At 44.8% G+C, this 21,098-nt stretch overlaps 1 protein-coding gene across 2 annotated transcripts in view; it reads left to right on the top strand.

Annotated features, from left to right (window-relative positions):
• The window catches only part of SPRED2 (sprouty related EVH1 domain containing 2), a 135,421-nt gene that overhangs the window by 37,064 nt on the left and 77,259 nt on the right, over positions 1-21,098 (top strand). The window contains exon 1 of one of the 2 annotated variants that reach the window (XM_023552703.2): positions 6,708-12,816. The exons of the other annotated variant lie outside the window; for it this stretch is intronic. The gene's annotated coding sequence lies outside the window, so the exon portion shown is untranslated. Of the gene's footprint in view, positions 1-6,707; positions 12,817-21,098 lie in introns of those variants that run through there. 2 annotated transcript variants of the gene reach the window in all.

Raw genomic sequence — 21,098 nt, 5'->3', positions numbered from 1 at the left:
GTCCATTAAGCCCTTGTTCCTGTCCATTCACAACTGTCTCCCAATTCCAATCAGATGAGTAGCCTGCAAGACGCCAGCAGCTACCCCCAACCACGGCAGGCCTCCTAAAAGCAGCGCCCTTTGCCAGACACCTGTGGATTTTAAAAGCAGGGATTCATCTGCGGCATCTTCTTTCTGAACCTAATGATGCATAATTGCTTAGTTGTTGAATTGTGGTTGATCTATTTCTAGCAGAGTAGTTACCTGAGAGGAAATGAGAACTTAAATCGCCTGCTGGACTTTTAAAAATTTACGTATGAGGGAAACATCTTATCCATAGATGCATATGGCTTTTTAAAAGTAAGGGTCACTATTTATTGACATTTTATCATTTTCCTGCCTGGGCATTTTTTTCCACGCATTCTTAGTAGTCCTCACTTATGTAGTTTTATTACCATTTTAGAGATGAAGAACCAAGGTTGAGAAGGTTAGCTTGCTTAAGACCCCCGAAATGGTAGTGCCAGAGCTGGGATTGGAACCTGGGTCTGACTCCATCATGGCCTTCTGCTCCCATCATCAGGAGTAGCCCAACAGTTGACAATAAAGATTATTGAGTGAATGAATGGATTCTATGAAAAGAATAGTTGAAATGTTCCCCAGTATGACAATACTTGAGATAGTTGTTTGAAGATGGGGCCATGGACCAGGAGGCACCAATAAATCTTATTTTTGGTAACTCCCTTTATGATGACTGTTACTGCAAAGAAAAAAAAAACACCTATGGTTTTTCAACAGTAGGCATTGAGTAAAATTACACTTTCCAGCTCTAGATTTTGGAAACAGGGGTAGGAGTTGAAGATCCAGGTGGAAGAGCAGGATGGAGAGAAGTGCCACATTTCCAACTTAATGTGTTTTCCCCAATGGTATTGCATCTCCGTGTGGTGCTGTCTAAAAGGCTGTTGAATGGTACACTTACAGTTGTTGTAAATAAAATACTGCCTTTTTAATCTCTGTAGCCATAACTTTCTCTTAAAAAATAGCAAGTTACATTATCTTTTGCCTTTTGAAAAGGGGACAGGGAAGAGAAGATCTCGCTTAACCTCTTTAACAGGCTCCTCCTGGTTCCTTTTGTTTCTGTTATCAGCAGCAGGTAGAATCCCTCCTTCGTCGAAGTCTGGAGCTAGACTGCTCTTATCTTGCGCTGCCTCTGCCTTCGTCCCTGGACCTCACCACTGAACTCCCAACAATCCACTAAAGGGAAGGAGGAGGGCTGAGTGTCCCTGGCGTGTTCTGATTAATCCTATTCATTGTCAAGTACAGCTTTTTAATGAGCTGATTCATTGCTGAGAGTAGGTCTCTTGGAAATCCTTAGTTTGTATCCTGCAGATTTAATTTCTAACAATTTCCTCATTTTAACACAACTCTATTGTACCATGAGTTTTATGATTTCCTTCTAATGTAGAGCCTCACCTAATGTCATACTTCAAAACTAAGAGGTAAATAGTAAAAAAAAAAAATGGTAACTATCAAAAAAACACTAGAACAGCAGAAAGGGGGATATTTACCTCATCTCTAAAAGCACTGAAAGAAATTATAGAGGAAATTGCTGAATAATTTTCCAAACTTCTGTTTATTTGACATAACAAAGATTGTCTCAATTATGATATATAAAGAGTTAATATAAAACTATGAAGAGCTCAGGAAATTACAAAGAGAAACGCTAAGACAACCAGTAGAAAAATAGGTAACTTAATACTCTTTTTAAATGCTAAGATATCCAGACAAAAGAGAAACATGCAGTTGGCTAAACATGGGACACTGAGGCATGGGTGGCTCAGTGATTATAATTCTTGCCCTCCGTGCAGGAGACCTGAGTTTGATTCCTAGCCAATGCAGCTTAAGTGCAGCCACCACCATTCTGTGAATGGAGGCTTGCTTGTTGTTGTGATGCTGAACAGGTTTCGTGGAGCTTCCAGACTAAGATAGACTAGGAAGAAAGGCCTGGCAATCTACTTCCACAAATCAGTCGGTGAAAACCCTGTGAGTCATGACAGCCTGATCTGTAACCGATCATGAGATGGTGCAGGACTGGTCAGCGTTTCAACCCTTAGTGCATGGGGTTGTCCTGAGTCAGGGCTGACTCAGCATAGGTAACAACGACGAACATGGGACAAAATAGCTAATCCCACAAATTATTGAAGTAATGCAAATGTTGACATAATAGCAATTTCTCAATTTATTATCAAACAGAAAAATATTCTTAAATGCTGGTGTGGCTTTGGGGAGGGGGCATTTTTCACACACTGCTGTTGAGAATAGAATTTATGCACCCTTTCTGGAAAGTAATTTGGTAAAACTTCTTTTTTTTTTTTTTAAGTTTATTCTTCTTGACCCAAAAATTCCTTTTCTAGAAACTTAAAGAAAGTAATCAGATGAAAACACGATGGTGTTTAAACGTGTGTGAATGAAAATGTTGATAGGAGAGCTTAGAAACATTATCTTCAAGCCACATGGAAATCCATATGACTAGATATTCTGCAGCACTGGAAAATAGTATTTTTAAGGACTTGCTCATAATACAGAGAATACAGCATTAGGTGAAAAGAGGATACAGAACTCTGTACCTATATAACATTCAAATTTTGCCTCAAACATGCATAGCAAACAACTGGCAGGCACTACAGTAGAATGTTAACACTGGGTATCTCTGAGTTGTTGTGGTATAGGCATGCGTCATGGATTGAATTATGTCCCAAATGTGTGTATCAATTTGGCTGGGCTGTGATTGCTGTTGATTTTCCTATATGTTGTATATCCTGCCTCTATGATGTTAACGAGGGAGGATGGGTGGCAGTCGTGTTAGTGAGGCAGGACTCTATGTACAAGATTGGATTGTGTCTTGAGGCAATCTCTTGAGATATAAAAGAAAGAAACGATCAGAGAGGCAGCGGGGCCTCATACCACCAACAATGCAGCAGCGGGAGCAGAGGGTGTTCTTTGGACCTGGGGTCCTTATGCCTGAGAAGCTCCTCGACTAGAGGAAGACTGACGAGAAAGACCTCCAGAGCCAAAAGAGAGAGAAAGCCTTCCCTTGGAGGCGACACCCTGAATTTGGACTTTTACCCTACTTTACTGTAAGGAAATAAACTTCTCTTTGTCAAAGCCATCCACTTGTGGTATTTCTGGTATAGCAGCACTAGATGACTAAAACAACGTGACTGTTGTTTTCTTCTTTATTCTTTTATGTATATATTAGGGTGACCGACTGTCCCAGTTTGCCTAGAACTATTCCAGTTTTAGCACTGAAAGTCCCACCCTGGACAGTTGGTCACTCTCAGATATATGGATGTGTATATGCTGAGATGAGGTTCTGCCATTTGACAGGAGGGGCAAAAGACAAAGTGACAAATGACAAGCTGATGGGCTGGATGGTAGTCAGGCAATAGATTTTCTGATGACAAAATTAATATGGATTATTTTAGAAAATATAGGAAAAATACATACACAAAAATTTAAGTAGTGTTTACCTATGGCTGGCATTGTTCTAAATGCTTTGGTAGTTGATGGTATTTAATCTTCACAACCCTATAATCGTTACCGTTGAGTTGATTTCATCTCTATAGGACAGAGTAGAACTGCCCCACAGAGTTCCCAAGGAGTGCCTGGTGGACTCAAACTGCCGACCTTTTTGGTTAGCAGCCACAGCACTTAACCATTGTGCCACCAGGGTTTGCATGAGGTAAATACTATTTTTGCACCACCATTTACAGAGGCACAGAGAGATTGAGTAATTTGCCCAGGGTCACACAGTTCAGAATAGAAGCTGAATTTGAACCAAGGCAGTCTGGATCCAGAGTCTGGGCTGTCACCCACTGCCTACATTTCTACAGAGCTCTGACTCCAGCGACTCCTTTCGTTGCCCTTCTCAAAAATGGTTACTGCCCGTGCCAGGCTACGGAGTTGGCTACACCTACTGCTGCTTCACTCCAGCTTAGCTTCATGGCCCAGGACTGCCCTCGACCTTCCACAGAGGAAACACCTTCCCCTTTGGGTGGGGATTTCCATAGCACAGTTGCTGGCCCCTGGTGATAGAGTTCTTTCGGTTTTGCCACATGGTCTTGTCTACCAGTAGCAGAGCAGGGTCCAGGTGCAGCTGTAGTTATTTCTGGAAACACTTCTCCTTTTCCTTTATTTTGCTGAGTCTGGGTCCTCAGTCTTCTTTTTCTCTGAAGGTGATTTTGACTTCTCTGTGGTTAAGAGCTCGGCTGCTAACCAAAAGGTCGGCAGTTCGAATGCACCAGCTGCCCCTTGGAAACCCGATAGAGGAGTTCTGCTGTCCAGTAGGGTCACTATGAGTCGGAATCAACTCGATGGCGACGGGTTTGGCTTTTTGGTTGCCCAAATCATCAGACATTTCTGTATGTGTTGTATTCTTCCATGAGGGTTGTTCTGAGCTCCTTGTAAATTTCAGGATGAGTCTTAGCAGAGGAACGGGTGGTGTATATAACCTAAGACACCCCCCCAATCCCCACCCCGCCAATTGTACTTTGCTTTGTTAACAATAGTTACCTCTGGGTAGTAGAACCAAACAGGTAGTATTTATTTTTTCTTGCTTACCTGTTTTGAATGTTTCTTCAACAAATTTGGTTTATTTTCTAGATTTAAAAAGTGTCTTCAATTTTTTTTTTCTTGTAATGCAGTTTTACCCCATTGCCAAATTTCCAGCTCCATCAAAATCTGTACATGGCAAAGATCTTTCTAACCCCCATTCAAGTTAGAGCAACTGCATTTCTGTATCAAAAAGAAATCGCTTCAGCTATTGTCTGAACTTGTACCTTGCTGAGAGCTATGCCAGAGTTTCTGGTTAATTGTTTGTTTTGTCACATTAAGTGAACAGTGAGGGAGGACTGACATTCCCCATGCATGATGTGAAGGCACAAAATCTACATTTCTTTTCAGATGTGGGTGTGTAGGGGGTTTGCTTTTAAAGCCTAAAAAAATCTGTTATTTGATAAATAATAAAACACAGCTTTAGGTAATTCTTTATGGGGACTGTGTTATTTAAGCCTAAACAAAGGTTAAATTTGGACCTTTCGTGTGTGTTTTCATAGAATCTATGTTTAACTTCTTCCTCCTGAAGGTATGAGCAGCCCCCCAATGCACTTTTTTAGGGGGTAAGAGGGTGTCATGGATTGAATCGTGTCCCCTAAAAGTATGTCAACTTGGCTAGGCCAGGATTCCCAGTACTGTGTGAGCGTCCACCATTTTGTTATCTGATGCGATTTTCCTATGTGTTGTAGATCCTATCTCTATGATGTTAATGAGGCAGGACTCAATCTACAAGATTCAGCTGTGTCTTGAATCAGTCTCTTTTGAGATATAAAACAGAAAAGCAAGGGAGTAGTGGACTCCTATCACCAAGAAAGCAGAGCTGGGAGCAGAGCACGTCCTTTGGACCTGGGGTCTCTGTGCTGAGATGCTGCTAGACCAGGGGAAGATTGAGGCCAAGGACCTTCCCCCAGAGCCAACAGAGAGAGTCTTGCCCTGGAGCTGACACCCTGGACTTGGACTTCTAGCCTTCTAAACTGTGAAAGAATACATTTCTGTTTGTTAAAGCCATCCTCTTGCGGTATTTCTGTTACAGCAGCATTAGATAACTAAGAGGGGAAGTAATGTAGTAAAATTTAAATATTCTTTCTCACTTGTAAAAGTAGCTGTCTTCAGAATTTTTAGTGTTCAAAGGAAAAACTGTGCTTCCCAAGACAAAATATTCTCTTAAAAAGAAAAATGACTAATAATATATCTTTGTATTGCTGCCTCTCTGGAAGGGGAAGGAAGCACCTATGGGGTAGAACAGGGGAGAATGGAAGTCAGGGCCTGGCCAGGTGGATTCCTGAGGCAGCGCACAGCTGTGAGGCGCAGAGCCCTTTCCTCTTTCAGAGGAAGGAGGGCTGGGGTTAGGAGAAGAGAGCTCGGAGCTTGGAGGGGATCCAGCCCCCATTCCTGGAGCCCTGGTGCCCGCCGCTCCCTCCGCAGCTTCCGCACCTCCCTCAGCACCGGGAGTTGTTAGAAACGCCGAGTCCCGACCCCCTTCCCCAGACCTACTGAACCCGAATCTTCCTAACGCGCCCCCCAGGTGATTCACCTGCGCGGTCTTGTGGGTGCTGCCCAGGAGAGCAATTTCAGCCCTACGCCAAGGAGAATCGGAGGCGGGTGGGCTAGGAGCGAGGCGGAGAAAGACCGTTTTAATTAAATAATAAGATCTTTATATATCTGTCAGGGCTTTGGGCTTTGCTTTGGGTACCTAGGGAACAACGGCGAACACAGCAGGCATGTGTTTTCTTGTTTGTTTTGTTTTGCTTCCTGTGAGGAAAAAAACTTACTTTCCGCCCACTCCTCCCCTTGGTTTTGGCCCCTGTCTGCGCTGGTAGTCACGCGAAGGGACCCAGGGACTTCTTGCCCCATTGATGACCGCCCTTAACGAGTGCCCAGTAAGCCCCGGATCAGGCCTTCTCCCAGGCACCTTCCCCAAGATAAACAGTACAGTTGTTCCTGAGTGTCCGCAGTGCGCCCCCATGACCCAGAAGTCACCAGAAACGGAGCTGCGAGCCCCGTGGGCCGCGGAGCAATGCCGGGCGGGGACGCAGCAGGGACTTGGCTTCGGCCCTGCCCACATGCCGCCCCAGGCCCCAGGCTGGCGGACGGTGACCTCACCTGCATTTGTTGGCCCTGCCTCCGAGGGCAGACACGCAGACCTTACCTGGAGGGCTCCTATTCAGAGTTTCATAAGCTCTAGATTCACTCAGGGTGAACTGTCTTCTTCCTCAGACGTATTGTATTAAAGGAGGGACTTGGTGGGTGAGGCCCTGGCTTGGTTCTTTTTGCAGTAATACAGTGCTCTAAACCTGGGTGCCGTCCTAAGACACAAGTCTTTTTGGTGAATCATGATGGCTTTTAGCTATTTACACTCCCTGGTTTTTCAGAATAAGTTACCTTTCTATATAGAATTTTATGTAAGCTTATTTTTTTTTTTATATGTATACGGTAAATTTGCATTTTTAGTTTAATACAGCCTACAGATCTAAAAGGAAACCCTGCTGGTGCAGTGGCTAAGAGCTACCTAGGGCTGCTAACTACAAAGTTAACAGTTCAAATCCACCAGGTGCTCCTTGGGAACTGTGGGGCAGTTCTACTCTGTCCTTTAGGGTCGCTCTGAGTCAGAATCCACTAGATGGCAACTTTTTTTTTTTTTTTTCGTAGATCTAAACTGGAAACAAATTTGCATCCGGTGTTACATGGGGTTGACTAATATTTCTGATTTTGTTTTAACCAAATGCTCTAGTGTCTCCACTCTGGAGTTAATATGTCCACGATTACCTCATCTTTCCAGTATAAGTCCTATTTACTTTAAAAGTAATTTTGACGCATTTACAGATATGTTTTTGAGAATTTTGTGGGTTTTTTTTCACCTATTGATCTCAGAATTGAATATGATATTTAGCTCTTGCCCTCAGTTAAGAAACTGAGACCTGAGTATGCTTACCCTCACTTTGTGCTAAACTAACGGATCAGGATTACAAATTATTAGAAATGAAAATGAGAATCCCTTTAGGAGAGCGTCGGTACTAGCTCTGTGGTAGGTAGAGAGTTCACACTACCTCTCTCCTCCTATCTGGAGGGCAGTGACTATATTCCTTCAAGAGAAAGCACAACTAAGAGCAAGTAAGTGCAGACTAAGGAGGACAGGACGTTGCTGAGGTGACTGTTTTGCAGCCATTTAGGATTTCCTTTTCCAGTGTTGTGTGATTTCCACTAAGGGAACCAACATTGACTGAGCACCTACGTGTACCCACAGCATGCGTTTAGAATAACCCTCACAAAATTACTCTGTCACTTTGGGAGGGTTGCTTACCCCCGGCTGCCCCAACCGCCCAGCACACAGCATGAGTTTTAGATACTCAGGGTGTTCTCTGAACACAGGTATCTGTCTCTTGACTACAGAAGTATTTTTCTGTAACGTTACAACCAGCTTTAATTTTTTTTTTTTTAATGTAGCTCTTAAAGAGCCATACGCGGAAAACTGCCCATCAGTGTGTTTGCGGGGTGAAATGTGGCAGGGAAAGTCGGTCGCTGAAGGGGATTTTGTGAAAGATGCTTTTATGCCTGGGACCCCCGAAACAAGTGGTCCAGACATGCAGTTACAGCTGAAGAGCCAAAACCAGAAACGGTCTTCCCTGGATAGACGACCGGAGTGTGTTAATTGAATTCTCTTCCTCTATAAATTGGGAACCATATGATTACCTACCTTATTATAAGGACTGAGATAATAAATGTTTGATATCATGATTGCGTTAAGAGCTTACTGGGTTTCGAACACTGTTCTGGGTCTGGGATAGTCAGAGGTGACCTTACATTCTTAGGGAAATACAGAGTAAGCAAAGAAACAAGTAAACAAGAAGAGTACAGATTGTACCCAGTGCCGGGAGGGACGGGATCAAGAATAACCTTAACTAGTGAATACCTGATTCAAATGTTAGCTGCTGCTATCACTATTGCTGTTATTATTGTTATTAAAGGGCCTATTAGAGTAGGAAGCTGCCGTAATTGGGTTTGGTAAAGATCTCCTAATACCAGAGGCCACACAAAGCTAATGCCTGCTCTTTCTGATATATCATCTCCCCACCACCCCCAACCTCTCATCAGTTGACAATTGCTGGAAAAATCAACTTTGCCTGAACATTTAGGAAGCTATTTGGGATTTCCAGTGTTTTTCTTCCTTTAAAAAAATAATAAAGCAGATCAGCATTTAAAGGGTTGAAACTAAAACCACCAAACCTGTTGCCATTGGTGATTTCAACTCATAGCAATCCTATATAGGACAGAGTAGAACTGCCCTATAGAGTTTCCAAGGAGCACCTGGTGGATTCGAACTGCCGACCTTTTGGTTAGCAGCCATAGTACTTAACCATTAGGCAACCAGGGCAGAGGTGATAATTATTCATCTCTTTTGCTCCCAACCTCAGGCTGGTTCTTTGCTCAAAAGGAGTTTAAGAGTCCACAAGCATTTTCCCTGAAAAGTTAGTAGTCCTTTGAAGGGCAATGAGATTTCAGGGAAGAAAGCCCATGGTTCTTGCCCTCATCCTGTTTCCTAGTGGCAGTTGGCCTTATCCGATTTCTAATGGCAGTGGGTCGGGCATAGAGAGAAAAAGAGGAGATCACTCTCTTCCGCTCTAGTTTATACCCACTTCTGTATCAGACAGAGTAAGGGCAGTGCCGACTCTCCTGTTCCCCATCTCTCTGCCGTGCTCCCCACAGTGCTGGCAGCAGCCAGGAAGGTGGTGAGATTTCCGCCACCGCACTGGCCTGACCACCTGTGAAGCCACTGCCAAAGTCAACATGTGCAGCCTTTGTGTCTGAGGCAACAGGTTTCATAATGGCGGTTAATGAAGTTCCTGTTCAGACGCCCTCACACTTGTGTAATTCTGTCTCCAGAGGGCATGGGGCATCTCCTCTTATGTAATAGGAAGATCTTCAGGGAATATTCTATTTGTCCTTTCACTGGTCACTTGGCAAGTTCATAGGAGGCTTTGTGAGTGTCCGTTTGTGAATGTTACTAGTGAGCCATTCAGTAGACCTTTACAGCAGACCTACTGTTTGCCAAGTTTTGTTCTAGAAAGGTGGTAAGGGGAGCACAGACATAACTAAGCGATGAGCCTGGAGACCTAGAAGTCTTGGTCTAATTCAGGTGTAGAGGAGAGACAGGTAGATAAACTGCCGAGAGCACAGCGGAATGGAGGTCTGAATGCGGGAGGGTGGAAACCAATTTCCCTGTCTTGAAGTCTTTCTTGAGGGCCGGGACAGGTCAGGCGGGGGTTTCTCAGGGTTGGTATCATCTGCTGCCTTCTGGGGCTGGTCTGAAGTAGTTGTGTGGAAAAGGCCGGCTCATGGGCTTGTAGCTTGTTCAGTCTCACAGCACTCTGTGCTTAGCTAGGCCCCTAGCTTGACTTAATGCTCTGCTGCTGCCATCTTGAAATTTTTTAATCATTTTTGAACAAAGGGCCCTGAGAGCTATTTTTATTTTTCACTGGGCTGCACAAATAACATAGTCTAGCTAGGGAGATGGGGCTGGAAAGGTGGGTTCAGCCAGGTTGTGAAAAGCATTATTTGTCAAATATGAGAACATCTGGCTTTATTCTGGAAGCAGTGGTGAGCTCTGGTAGCAGAGGATAGAAGGAGAACTGGAGAGGCTGGTGAGACCAGGGGGCTGGCAGTCTAGCGCGGGAGGCAGAGAACATCATGCTGGAGCAGACCCGACAGGTCCGAGAGCTATATAACTCATGCTCCTGGGCAAATGGGCAGGCCCTGGGGACTGAGAATGAAGGCGAAGAAGGTGGTTGGAGATGGCTGAGGTTTCCACCTAGGCTGGAGATTCCACTCACAAACAGGAATGCAGAGAAAGGAGCTTCTAAGCCGTGGCAGTGAGGCAGATGTTTTGCAGGAGTGGGGCGAGGCCCTTTCCAAAAAACCCGGAAATCTCTGGTGGGACAGCTTGTGGAAACACGCACCACAGCTGCTCAGCTGCAGCAAATGACCTGCAGATCAAGGTTTCTGTCAGTATCGAGAGCTTCGCTGGAACAAGTATTCATCCAAAAATAAACTTCCCGTTCTTCCTGTTTTTATAACTTGCCTGTTTCCTCCGAGTTTGAGGCTGGTCTCTAGTTCCGTGGGTTATTAATCTTCAGAGGATCAAGACCTCTATAGAAGTATTTCCTGTACATGTTTATCTACCCAGCCCGAAATTATTTTCTCCCAATGATAAGAGAACTTTTCCATACTGGTCTGTCAGACTTGAGAGATTTCTATTACGCACCCCACTAAGTAAGACTAAACCAAAAAAAAAAAAAAAGCCATCGGAACCAGAACATAGGAAACCCAGGTAACCGGGGGGTGTGGCCTTCAGAGGGTTTTAATGGGTTCTCTCAGCCCATCTCCTGCAGGTGAAGGTGGCTTTTTTCTTAGCAAGATTCCTTGGGAGATAAAGCGATAGCTGCAGAGGGGCTGATTTAAGGAACTCTCACATGCCCTACCGAATATCCACCGTGGAATAATAGCTCCAGAAATATGTCTGCTCCTTTGAAGAGCTCGAAATACCTCTAATTGGGCTGTAATTTGCTCTCACAACACCTTCCAACCAAACAGGGGCCCTGCCCTTACCCCCCTTTCACAGACAAGGGAATTGGACTGCACTTGTTGCTCATGGCTGTGCACAAAGGAAAAGAAAGAAGCCATGTGGAAGCTTTGGCCAAGTTCAGACCCGGTAGGCAAATAGACAAGCTGGGTTAAGTAGGTGTGGACATTCAACTTACCCGCCTCAGTTCACCTGCCCCTCGGAGCCTTTCCTTCCCCTACTTTTTGTGCTTACAGATCCGAAACTAGCAAGCTGGTGGGTATTTTAAAAATGTAAGTCTTCTTATATGATTCTTGCACAGGCTTTGGTGACCAGGCTGCGTGGGTGGCGGCTTGTGCGGCAGCGGAACTTGGCGGGAGGCCAGATGCCTTTTACTGAGGCCTGGCTGAGGCCTTCCGAGGTGGGGCTGGGATGCAGCATTTTTCAAACAGCACCACCACAAAGCACCAGTCCTCCCCCTTGGCGGTTCAGGTGACTCAATGGGCAATGACTGCAGCAGACCACAGCCCCCCACGTGAGATATGCACTGTCCGGTACCGTAGCCACTAGCCACCTGGGCACTTGAAGCGAGTGAGTGTGGGCTGAGATGTGCCGTTAAGTGTAAACTACATATCGGATTTTGAAGACGTATGAAGAAAAAGGATGTAAAGTAACTTATTCATATTTTATTTTGATTACCTGTTGAAATGAAAATATTTTAGATATGTTGGGTTTTATCAAATATAATTAATTTCACCTTCTTTTTAATTACCTTTTTTAATGTGACTACTAGAAAGTTTAAGGAGCCCTGGTTGAGATCGACTCAACGGCAACGGGTTTTTTTGGTGGTGTGACAATTAAGCACTTGGCTGCTAACCAAAAGATTGGTGGTTCAAACCTACCCAGCAACTCAGCAGGAGAAAAACCTGGTGACCCTATGGGGCAGTTCTGCTCTGTCACATGGAGTCACTATGAGTTGGAATTGACTCTAAGTCGCCTAACAACCACTAGAAAGTTTAAAATGACATTTCTAAAGGACAATGCTGCTAATCCATACTGTGAGTGAATTAAGCTGCCAACTGTGGCTTCGAAGCAAATACATTCCCAGAGGCAGGGAGGGTGGGAGAGCAACCTCCTCTCCCTGGTGGCCTGGCTGAGGGGGTGACCCACCCCTAACAGTAGACTATCTAGGGCGTTCGGTGGGACATTCTGCTTCTAAGCAAAGAGTTAATAATTATCAACAGCGGGAAAAAAAATTTAAACCCTTTCAAAAGCACTCTTCCTGGCTTAATTTTTTTCTTAACGTGCTTTGCAGACCAGCCTCCCTCCTGGAAGCCTTGCCTTCAGATTCAGAACTCTTGCCCTCCGTCAGCGTGGGACCTGGGGAACTGGTGGGGTCTAGAGGGACTGTTCTATTTTGTTGTCTCGTTTGTTCTTCTGCCCGTAGGCCGGGTTCACCAGTAGCGGCTTTTCATCCTTCCCTGCCAGGCCAACTCAGAACTGCCCGAATGAGACTGGGAAGCCACTATTCAGACCAGCTTCACCTCCCTCCTTGCTTTGGAGTGGTTACTCAAATGTAAACATACTTTGGGAAAACATGAGATGGATGTGAATCTTAGGAAACTCCTGCTTTGAGAAGTACAGAACCACAACTAACCTCCAAATGCCAGGTTAGCAGTTCAGGAAAAACGGGGGAAATTCCACTGGTATTCAGATAATTCCCTGTTGCAAGGAGGAGGTTCACATTGACTTCAGAGGTCCAGGAAGAACCTGGTGAATTGTATAGTTCTCGCTTGCCAAAGGATATGACATTAGGGATATTACACAGTGACACTTCTCTGCTCTCTAATCAGCCAGCAGAGCAGCTTGACACTGAGGCACTCCGTGTCCTTGTGCCACATTTTGTCCATCCTGATGTCTGTTGTAATTTTGGACACTCAGCATGGTTGCCGTTATGTGCTATTGAGTTGATTCTGGCTCATAGCGACCCTATAGGACTGAGTAGAACTGCCCTGCAGGGTTTCCTAGGATGGTGAGACCTTGTCTCACATACTTTGGACATGTTATTAGGAGTGACCAGTCCCTGGAGAAGGACATCATTCTTGGTAAAGTAGAGGACTAGCAAAAAAGAGGAAGACCGTCAACGAGATGGATTGACACAGTGCCTGCAGCAGTGAGCTCAAGCATAACAATGATTGTGAGGATGGCACAGGATCGGGCAGTGTTTCCTTCTGTTGTACGCAGGGTCGCTATGAGTCAGAACTGACTCGATGGCACCTAACAACAACAATCTTTACAGGAAGTAGCTCTGGTGGCACAGTGGTTAAGTACTTGGCTGCTAACCAAAAGGTTGGCAGTTTGAACCCACCAACTTCTCCGCGGGAGAAAAATGTGGCAGTCTGCTTCCGTAAAGATTATAGCCTTAGAAACCCTCTAAGGCAGTTCTGCTCTGTCCTGTAGGGTCACTATGAGTGAGAATCGACTCGGTAGCAATGGGTAATCTTTATAGGAACAGATCATGAGATCTTTTCTCTGGTGGAGCTGCTGGTGGGTTTAACCAACCTTTATTAAACGCTTGCTGTATATACGTGTTGTGTGAAGGTTTGTTTTTTTTAAAACATGTATTTATCAGTTAATTGGCATAGCTATCTCTGAGATACCCCAGAGTAGGTACTGTTGCAAATGGAGACACTGCAGTTTAGTAAGATGAATTAAGATGTGCAAGATGTCATAGCTGGAAGTCGGAGGGGCAGGGCATGGAACTCGAGCTGTGTGACTCCAGAGCCAAGTGTTTGACCATTATGGTGTCACTCTGAGCTGCCTAGACCAGCCCGTGTATTTGTCATTCCGCTCCGCACACACGTTTGTTTATAATTCAGACATCTGCTGGTACAGGCTGAGACAGGACACAGGGGAGGGGTTAAATTCTGCCTTGCTGAACCAGCCCAGCTAAGAGTTGAGGAGCACTGTGAGGGCCTCTGAGCTCTGCTGGGAGGACTTCTCCGGTGTGGCTTTTGCAATACTCATGTTGCAGAAGCTTCTCCCCACGTGGCTGCTGTGTCCAGCCTGGAGGAGCCAGTCCTGTCTCGAAAGATGTTTGATGTGGCCTCTCCAGGGCACCTTGTCGCTGCCATATTGGACAGAGGGCAGCTCTACAGCTGGCTGGTTACACTGGTGAGGTCTGGAGATGAGCAAAATGGTTAAGAGCCATGTGCTCTGGAGTCAGATTGCCCTTCTGGTTCTACCACTCGATGGCTTTGTAGACTGGGTTGTTCACTCCTCTGTGTGGTAGTTTACTGAGCTATAAAATGGGGATAATGATAGTACCTATGTCATGGTAAGGAGCCTGGGTGGTGTAGATGGTTTGCAATCAGCTGTTGACCTGAAGGTTGGCATGTCGAACCCACCCAGTGGCTCTGCGAGAGAAAGGCCTGGCAAGCTGCTTCCATAAAGATTACAGCTAGAAAACCTTATGGAGCATTTCCACCCTGACACATAGATGCCGACTTGATGGCAGCTAACAACCAACAACCTCAAAGTACTGCTGTGAGAATTAAAGAGGATACGTGAAGGGGTAGTACACTCAGCACATGGTAAGCATCAGGTAAATGCTAGCTAACATTTCATTTTGATTGTCATTAATGCCATTTAATGAACCATGGTCATATAAAATATAATAGAAGATATATGACCATGTGGCTTGAATTTTTTTTGCTGGAGGCGAACACACCAGAACATACGCCTTGAAATGAATCTTGTATCTTCTAAAGCCATGGCCTCAGAAGTCTCCACCCTCGTTCTGATCTCACAGCCATTTGCTTGAAACTTTTTTAGAAGCTCTTTTAGAACAGTTTTCTGAAGAAAAAAAGATGGTGGGAGGCATACATGGTGATACCGAGTATTCATTTCGTGGAGTAGCTTTTGATTTTAGAAGTGGCCTTAAGTTAATTAGAGCAAACTTAGGGAAGAGCAAACTTTGAATCCACTTTAAGTTAAAAAATGGTGCTTAACTAAAAAGTAAGGATTGATTTTTTTTTTTTTTTTAACATTACGGCTTACTCATTATAAAGACTACGTGTGGAGGCAGTTCCAAAGTAAGGGTTCCAAGTGGCTTTTGAGTTGGGATGGCATCTTTGGAAGACTGGTAGAGTCTCCCAGGGCATGAGCTTTAAGGGCAGAGGCTTGGAGGATGACGAGTGGGCAGTGTTGACTAAGATCTATAAGACTGAGTTTTTTTAGTAGAAATTAGTCTTATTTACACCTACTGTATTAAGGAACACTGGCACTGAGTTGGCTTTGCACTGGGGCCAGTAGCAGAGAAGCTTCTGAATATCCAAGGAGTAGAGGTCAAAACCCAGCTTCTGCCCTAAGGTCGCTGGCATACCAGGTCTGTTAACGCCTTGTATATACAGAAGTTGAATCTCAGAATGTAGGTATGCAGCAAGGGAAAGGCCTTCGGGGTGGTATCCACAGCAGGGACTTTAAAAGCTGGGCATGTGAGAAACATCCATCCTTCTCCCATGCAGTCATGGACTGAACAGCCTGAGTGGCTAGAAAGCAACACCCAGCTGGGGCTCATCTGGGGTGGTGGAGAAATGCAGGTCCCCATGGAAAATGATGCAAGAAAGCTCAAGCTCACGATGACTAATAGTTTCATCCAGGAGGGCTGGGCAATCAACAAGTAACCTTTGGATTCATATTTCTTGCAGATGGAAGTGAGAGGTGCCGTGTTCAATATTGTAGTTGTTGTCAGGTGCTGTTGAGTTAGCTCCAAGTCATAGCAACCCTGCGCCCTGTCCTCTGCCACCTTCACAATAGTGAGTATGTTAGAGCCCATTGTTTCAGCCGCTGTGTCAGTCTATCTCATTGAGGGTCTTCCTCTTTTTCACTGACCCTATAATTTTCCAGCATGATGTCCTTCTGCAGTTATTGTACTTCTTGTTAATGTGTCCAAAGTGAACTCTAAATTGTGTCTTGGAGGATATGGCTGTGGAAAGAGCATGGGACTTTGGAGTTTGGCTGGGTCAAACTCTAGCTCTCTATCACTGTGTGGACTATAGTGTAATAACTAGTTTTACCTGGGCCTCATTTCTCTCATCTGTCAAATGGGTGCACAGTTACACTTCAGGGTTGTTGTGCAGGAGGGTCAGAAGAGTTACATATATGAGGGGACTTTACAGATGTACACCTTCCACCTCTCCTTAGGCCCTGAGAATGACACCAGAATTAACCCATTGCCACAAGGAATATGCCACCTGCCGCAGGAATATTTCCTGCGTTCCTTTGTGAGGTGATGCTTGCGCTCCAAAGAGCCAGCTCCCTCTGCTTTGAATAAAGCCAGCTGTTAGGGCTCCAATACTCAGCAGCTACCACAAATTAAGCTGCCTAAGACCCTTCATGTTCTTAACACAGGAGGCCTTTTTTGTAGCCAACATAGGCTGGTCTCATTAGCAAGATGCATATTAGCAAAGGAGAACAAAGAAGACCAAAGATACAAGGAAAAGATTAGTCCAAATGACTGATGGACCACGAGTACTACAGCCTCCACCAGACTGAGTCCAGCACAACTAGATGGTGCCGGGCTACTACCACTGACTGCTCTGACAGAGATCGCAATAGAGGGTTCCAGACAGAGCTGGAGAAAAGTGGAAAACAAAATTGTAACTCACAAAAAAGACCAGACTTACTGGCCTGACAGAGACTAAAGAAACCCTGAGAGTATGGCCCCCCGACACCCTTTTAGCTCAGTAATGAAGTCACTCCTGAGGTTCACCCTTTAGCCAAAGATTAAACAGGTCCGAAAAACAAAACAAGACTAAAGGGGCACACGAGCCAAGGGGCAAGGACTACAAGGCAGGAGGGGACAGGAAAGCTGGTAATAGGGAACCCAAGACCGAGGAGGGAGAGTGTTGACATGTCGTGGGGTTGGCAACCAATGCACAAAATAATATGTGTACTAACTGTTTAATGAGAAGCTAGTTTGTCCTATAAACCTTCACCTGAAGTACAATTTAAAAAAAAAAAAAAAAGATGCATATTACCAGTAACCGCTTAGGTGGGTAAGGGGAAAAGGTCAGACAGTGGGATGCCAGATATGAATTGCAATCCTGATACTGATAACTGGCATCTCCCGTCTGGATTTAAATTAAGCCCGGCTTTTGGTTTTAATCTATCATCAAGTCCCTAGCTTTTACCCTAGGCCTACCATCTTCCTTGATTGCACAAAGTAATTCAGGGAAGCTTGGCCCTGACCCCGGACTGGGGGCCCTGGAGAGACATGATCAGGCCAGGGGGGTTAGAAGAAGACTCAGCAGAGGGCATCTGGCTGCTACTGTCGTCTCGCGCTTACCCCAACTTCCTCCTGAGCCACCCTCTTAGGCTCCTAGACCAGTACTTCTCATGCTTTGCAGTACATTAGAATTACCAGGTGGAACTTTTAAAAATTCAGAAATTCAGGCTGTACCCCCAAGTCAGGCAGCCATTAAAAACTAACAACAAACAACTCCCCAGCATGTAGCCAAGTTTGAGAGCCAGCGACTTAGTAGATGGAATGAAACATCTTCTGTGCTATGACTGACATGCTTTCGTGTGGCCACTAACTCTGTCCATCTGTGGATTATCTGGGGCACAGGTATCACCCCATGGGGCTGAACTGTCAGCTTTGACCCATAGCGAGGCCTCAGTGGCATACAGCCATCATAACAGCTTTTTTCCCCCTTCTTATTATGAAATGTTTGAAACGTTCACAGAGATAAAGAGACTAGTATAATGCAGGAGTCCCTGAGTGACACAAATGATTAAGTGCTCGACTGCTCAGCTGAAAGGTTGGCAGTTTGAACCCACCCAGAGGCACCTCAGAAGACAGGCCTGGCAGTCTGCTTCTGAAAGGTCACAGCCTTGAACACCCTCTGCACGCATGGGGTCACCATGAATTGGAATCGACTTGGTGGGCAAGTAGCACCAACAACAGTATAACGCAGTCCTGTGTACTCGTCACCCGGCTATCACTCATGTTTCCTCTGCTCCACCCCACGGCCAGCACATACTGTTTCATTCATAAATCCTTCAATATGTATCTGTAACAGATAAGGGCTTTAAAAAAAACTGCAGTACCATTACCACACCTAAGAAAATTAACAGTAACTCCTTCATATCATCTAATACCCAGCCCATGTTTGCTTTTTTCCAGTTTGTCTCAAAAATGCCTTTATACATTTGGTTTGTTCCAGTGAGGCTCCAGACAGGTATTAGTTCATTTTTAATCATTTGACTATGACCCCAGGGTAGTGAAACCACCACTGTGTGCACACAGGCAATGGTGCACGTGCATGCCTGCAAAGAGGTGGAAATGGCACTTGGCTCAGCTAAGGTTTCCATGCACTGTCCCTCTCCTCCTTGCCTTCCTTTAGCCCTTTAGGTGGGACTTCGACCTGTTGCAGAGGAAATGCTAATTGAGGCTGAGCCACAACCACTTCTGTGTTCTTCTGCCTGGAGGCATGTTCTCTTTGGTAAACTTAGAATAGAACCTTCAGGGTGCTTGTGGAAAGAGTAGGTATGAGTCAGCTCCTGGACAGCTTAGAATTTCCTGCTCCTTTGAAAGAGGCGGTGGCTGGGACTCTGGGGACTCACCTGAGTTGTGGGCTCTGATAGAAGGACCAGCCAGCACCAACCAGCTCAGCCCTGCCTCCCGGGGTGCAGATGACTCTGTGCGGCTTCACCTCCAGCTGGACCTCTAGGTTCAGTCCAGATGGTGACCACAGGAGAGGGTTACTTTCTGCCCTCTGTGGTGGCACCAGCCACTTTACCATCACTGCTTTGACACAACATCTCCACTCTGTGATGGAGTGCTGTGCAGGTTTCTTAAAGGGGCAGATACCTGCATAGCACTCAGGTTGAATGGGTGGTGAGACTGGAAGAGAATACAGAGAATGGGCAACCTGAATCTTTGACCTCTGTCTAACTCCTACTGCAAATATCTGAGTGCCTCCTACGTATGCATCATAGATTTTCCTAACCTAACAAATCAAAATCTTATTTTTCTGTAGCCATATGTTATTGTTTTAGAAGGACTTTGTTTTGATTTCTTGTGGATTTGCAGTTGCAAGGTGTCCTTCCTTCTGTCACCATCAGGTCGTTACAGAGCAGTCAGCAAGCATCTTAATGTATAAAAACAACTCTAATGTATAAGATGGTTCATCACAGGATTTTTAAAAAATTAATATTTTACTGTGTTTTAGGTGAAAGTTTACACTGCAAATGAGGTTCCCCTTTAACAATTTTTATACAGATTGTTCTGTGCCATTGGTTATAATTTTTACAATATGTCAACATTCTCATTTCCATTCTGTTTGTTCTGTTTCCATTGATCTAGCTTCCCTGCCCCTCCTTGCCTTCTCATCTTTGCTTTTGGATGAATGTTGACCATTTGGCCTCATGCAGTTAATTGTTTAAGGAGCACATTACTCATGGGTGATATTGTTTATTTAATAAGCTAATCTATTATTTGGCTGAAAGGTGACTTGCAGAAATAGCCTCAAATTCAAGTTCAAAGGTTATCTTAAGGGCACAGTCTCAGGGGTTCTTCTAGTCTCTATCTGTCCAGCAAGTCTGGCCTATTTTAGGGATATGAGTTTTGTTCTACATTTTTTTTCCCCCATTCTTTGTGGGACTTTGTATTGTGTACCTGGTCAGAATGGTTGGTAGTGGTAGCCAGGCACCATCTAGTACTTCTGGTCTCAGGTTAGAGAAGGCTGTGGTTCGTGTGGGCTGTTAGTCCTATGGACTATTTTCTTCTTTGAACCTTTGATTACCTTCATTCTCTTTTGCTCCATACAAGTAGAGACCAATGGTTGTATCTTAGATGGCCACTCGCAAGCTTTTAAGACCCCAGATGTTACTCACCACTTTAGGATGTAAAATGTTATCTTTGTTAACTACGTTATGTCAGTTGACTAAGTTGTCCCCTGAGACTGTGGTCCCAAGCCTTCTAACCCAGTAAACTAATCCCAAGAGTTGTTTGGTTATGTCTAGGAACTTCCGTAACTATGCCCCCTATGTGGTTTGTTCTATATACCCACCCATTGCCGTTGAGTCAATTTTGACTCATTACGGCCCTATAGGATAGAGCAGAACTGCCCCCTAGGCTTTCCAGCGAGAGGCTGGTGGATTCGAACTGCCAACCTTTTGGTTAGCAGCCGAGCTCTTAACCACTACACCACCAGGGCTCTGGTTTGATATGTGGATATATATGCAGCTAACGAAAAAGTCAGAAGTTCTAATCCAGCAGCTTCTCCTTTGTAACCCTGTGGGACAGTTCTTATAGGGTCACTATGAGTTGTAATCAACTGCACGGCAATGGGTTTGGGTATTTTTGGTTTATGTTCTCATAAGGCAACTGGGTGGGACAATTGGTTAAGCACTTGGCTACTAAACGGAAGGCTGGTGGTTCGCACCCACCCAGAGGTACCTCAGAAGGCAGGCTTGATGGATGATCTGCTTCCGAAAACCCTGTGGAACAGTTCTACTCTGCATACCAGCTGCATATTTGCATAAGCCCTGGAAGGATACACAAAAAACTTTAAAAAGTAATTACTGTTAGGTTGTTGGGTGGGGCAAGGAAGGAGGCAGATGGGATATGATGGGAGTATACCTTTTTATATTTTGATTTATGAATCGTATGAATACATTACCTATGCAGAACAGTTAACTAAATTTAAAAGAAAAAAGCATCATACTTAATTGTGCAAATACATTGACTTTCTCATTCCCTAGAAAATCTTGTTTTATAAGCTTCTGACCACTGCTTGTCTGCACTTGAGAAAACATCCCGGAATCTGCTCCAAGGTGGACCTCTGAGGCTATAACTACCCATGGAATGTCTACCATATTCTTCCCTGACTGGCAGCAGATTATAAATATTTGGTTCTATTCTGAAGCCCATGAGCGTCTCCCC

Source organism: Loxodonta africana, chromosome 15 (assembly GCF_030014295.1).
Source record: "Loxodonta africana isolate mLoxAfr1 chromosome 15, mLoxAfr1.hap2, whole genome shotgun sequence".
In the NCBI taxonomy this organism is placed as follows: Eukaryota; Metazoa; Chordata; class Mammalia; order Proboscidea; family Elephantidae; genus Loxodonta; species Loxodonta africana.
Note: the sequence above shows the minus strand (reverse complement) of the source record. Positions and strands in the feature narration are given on the sequence as shown.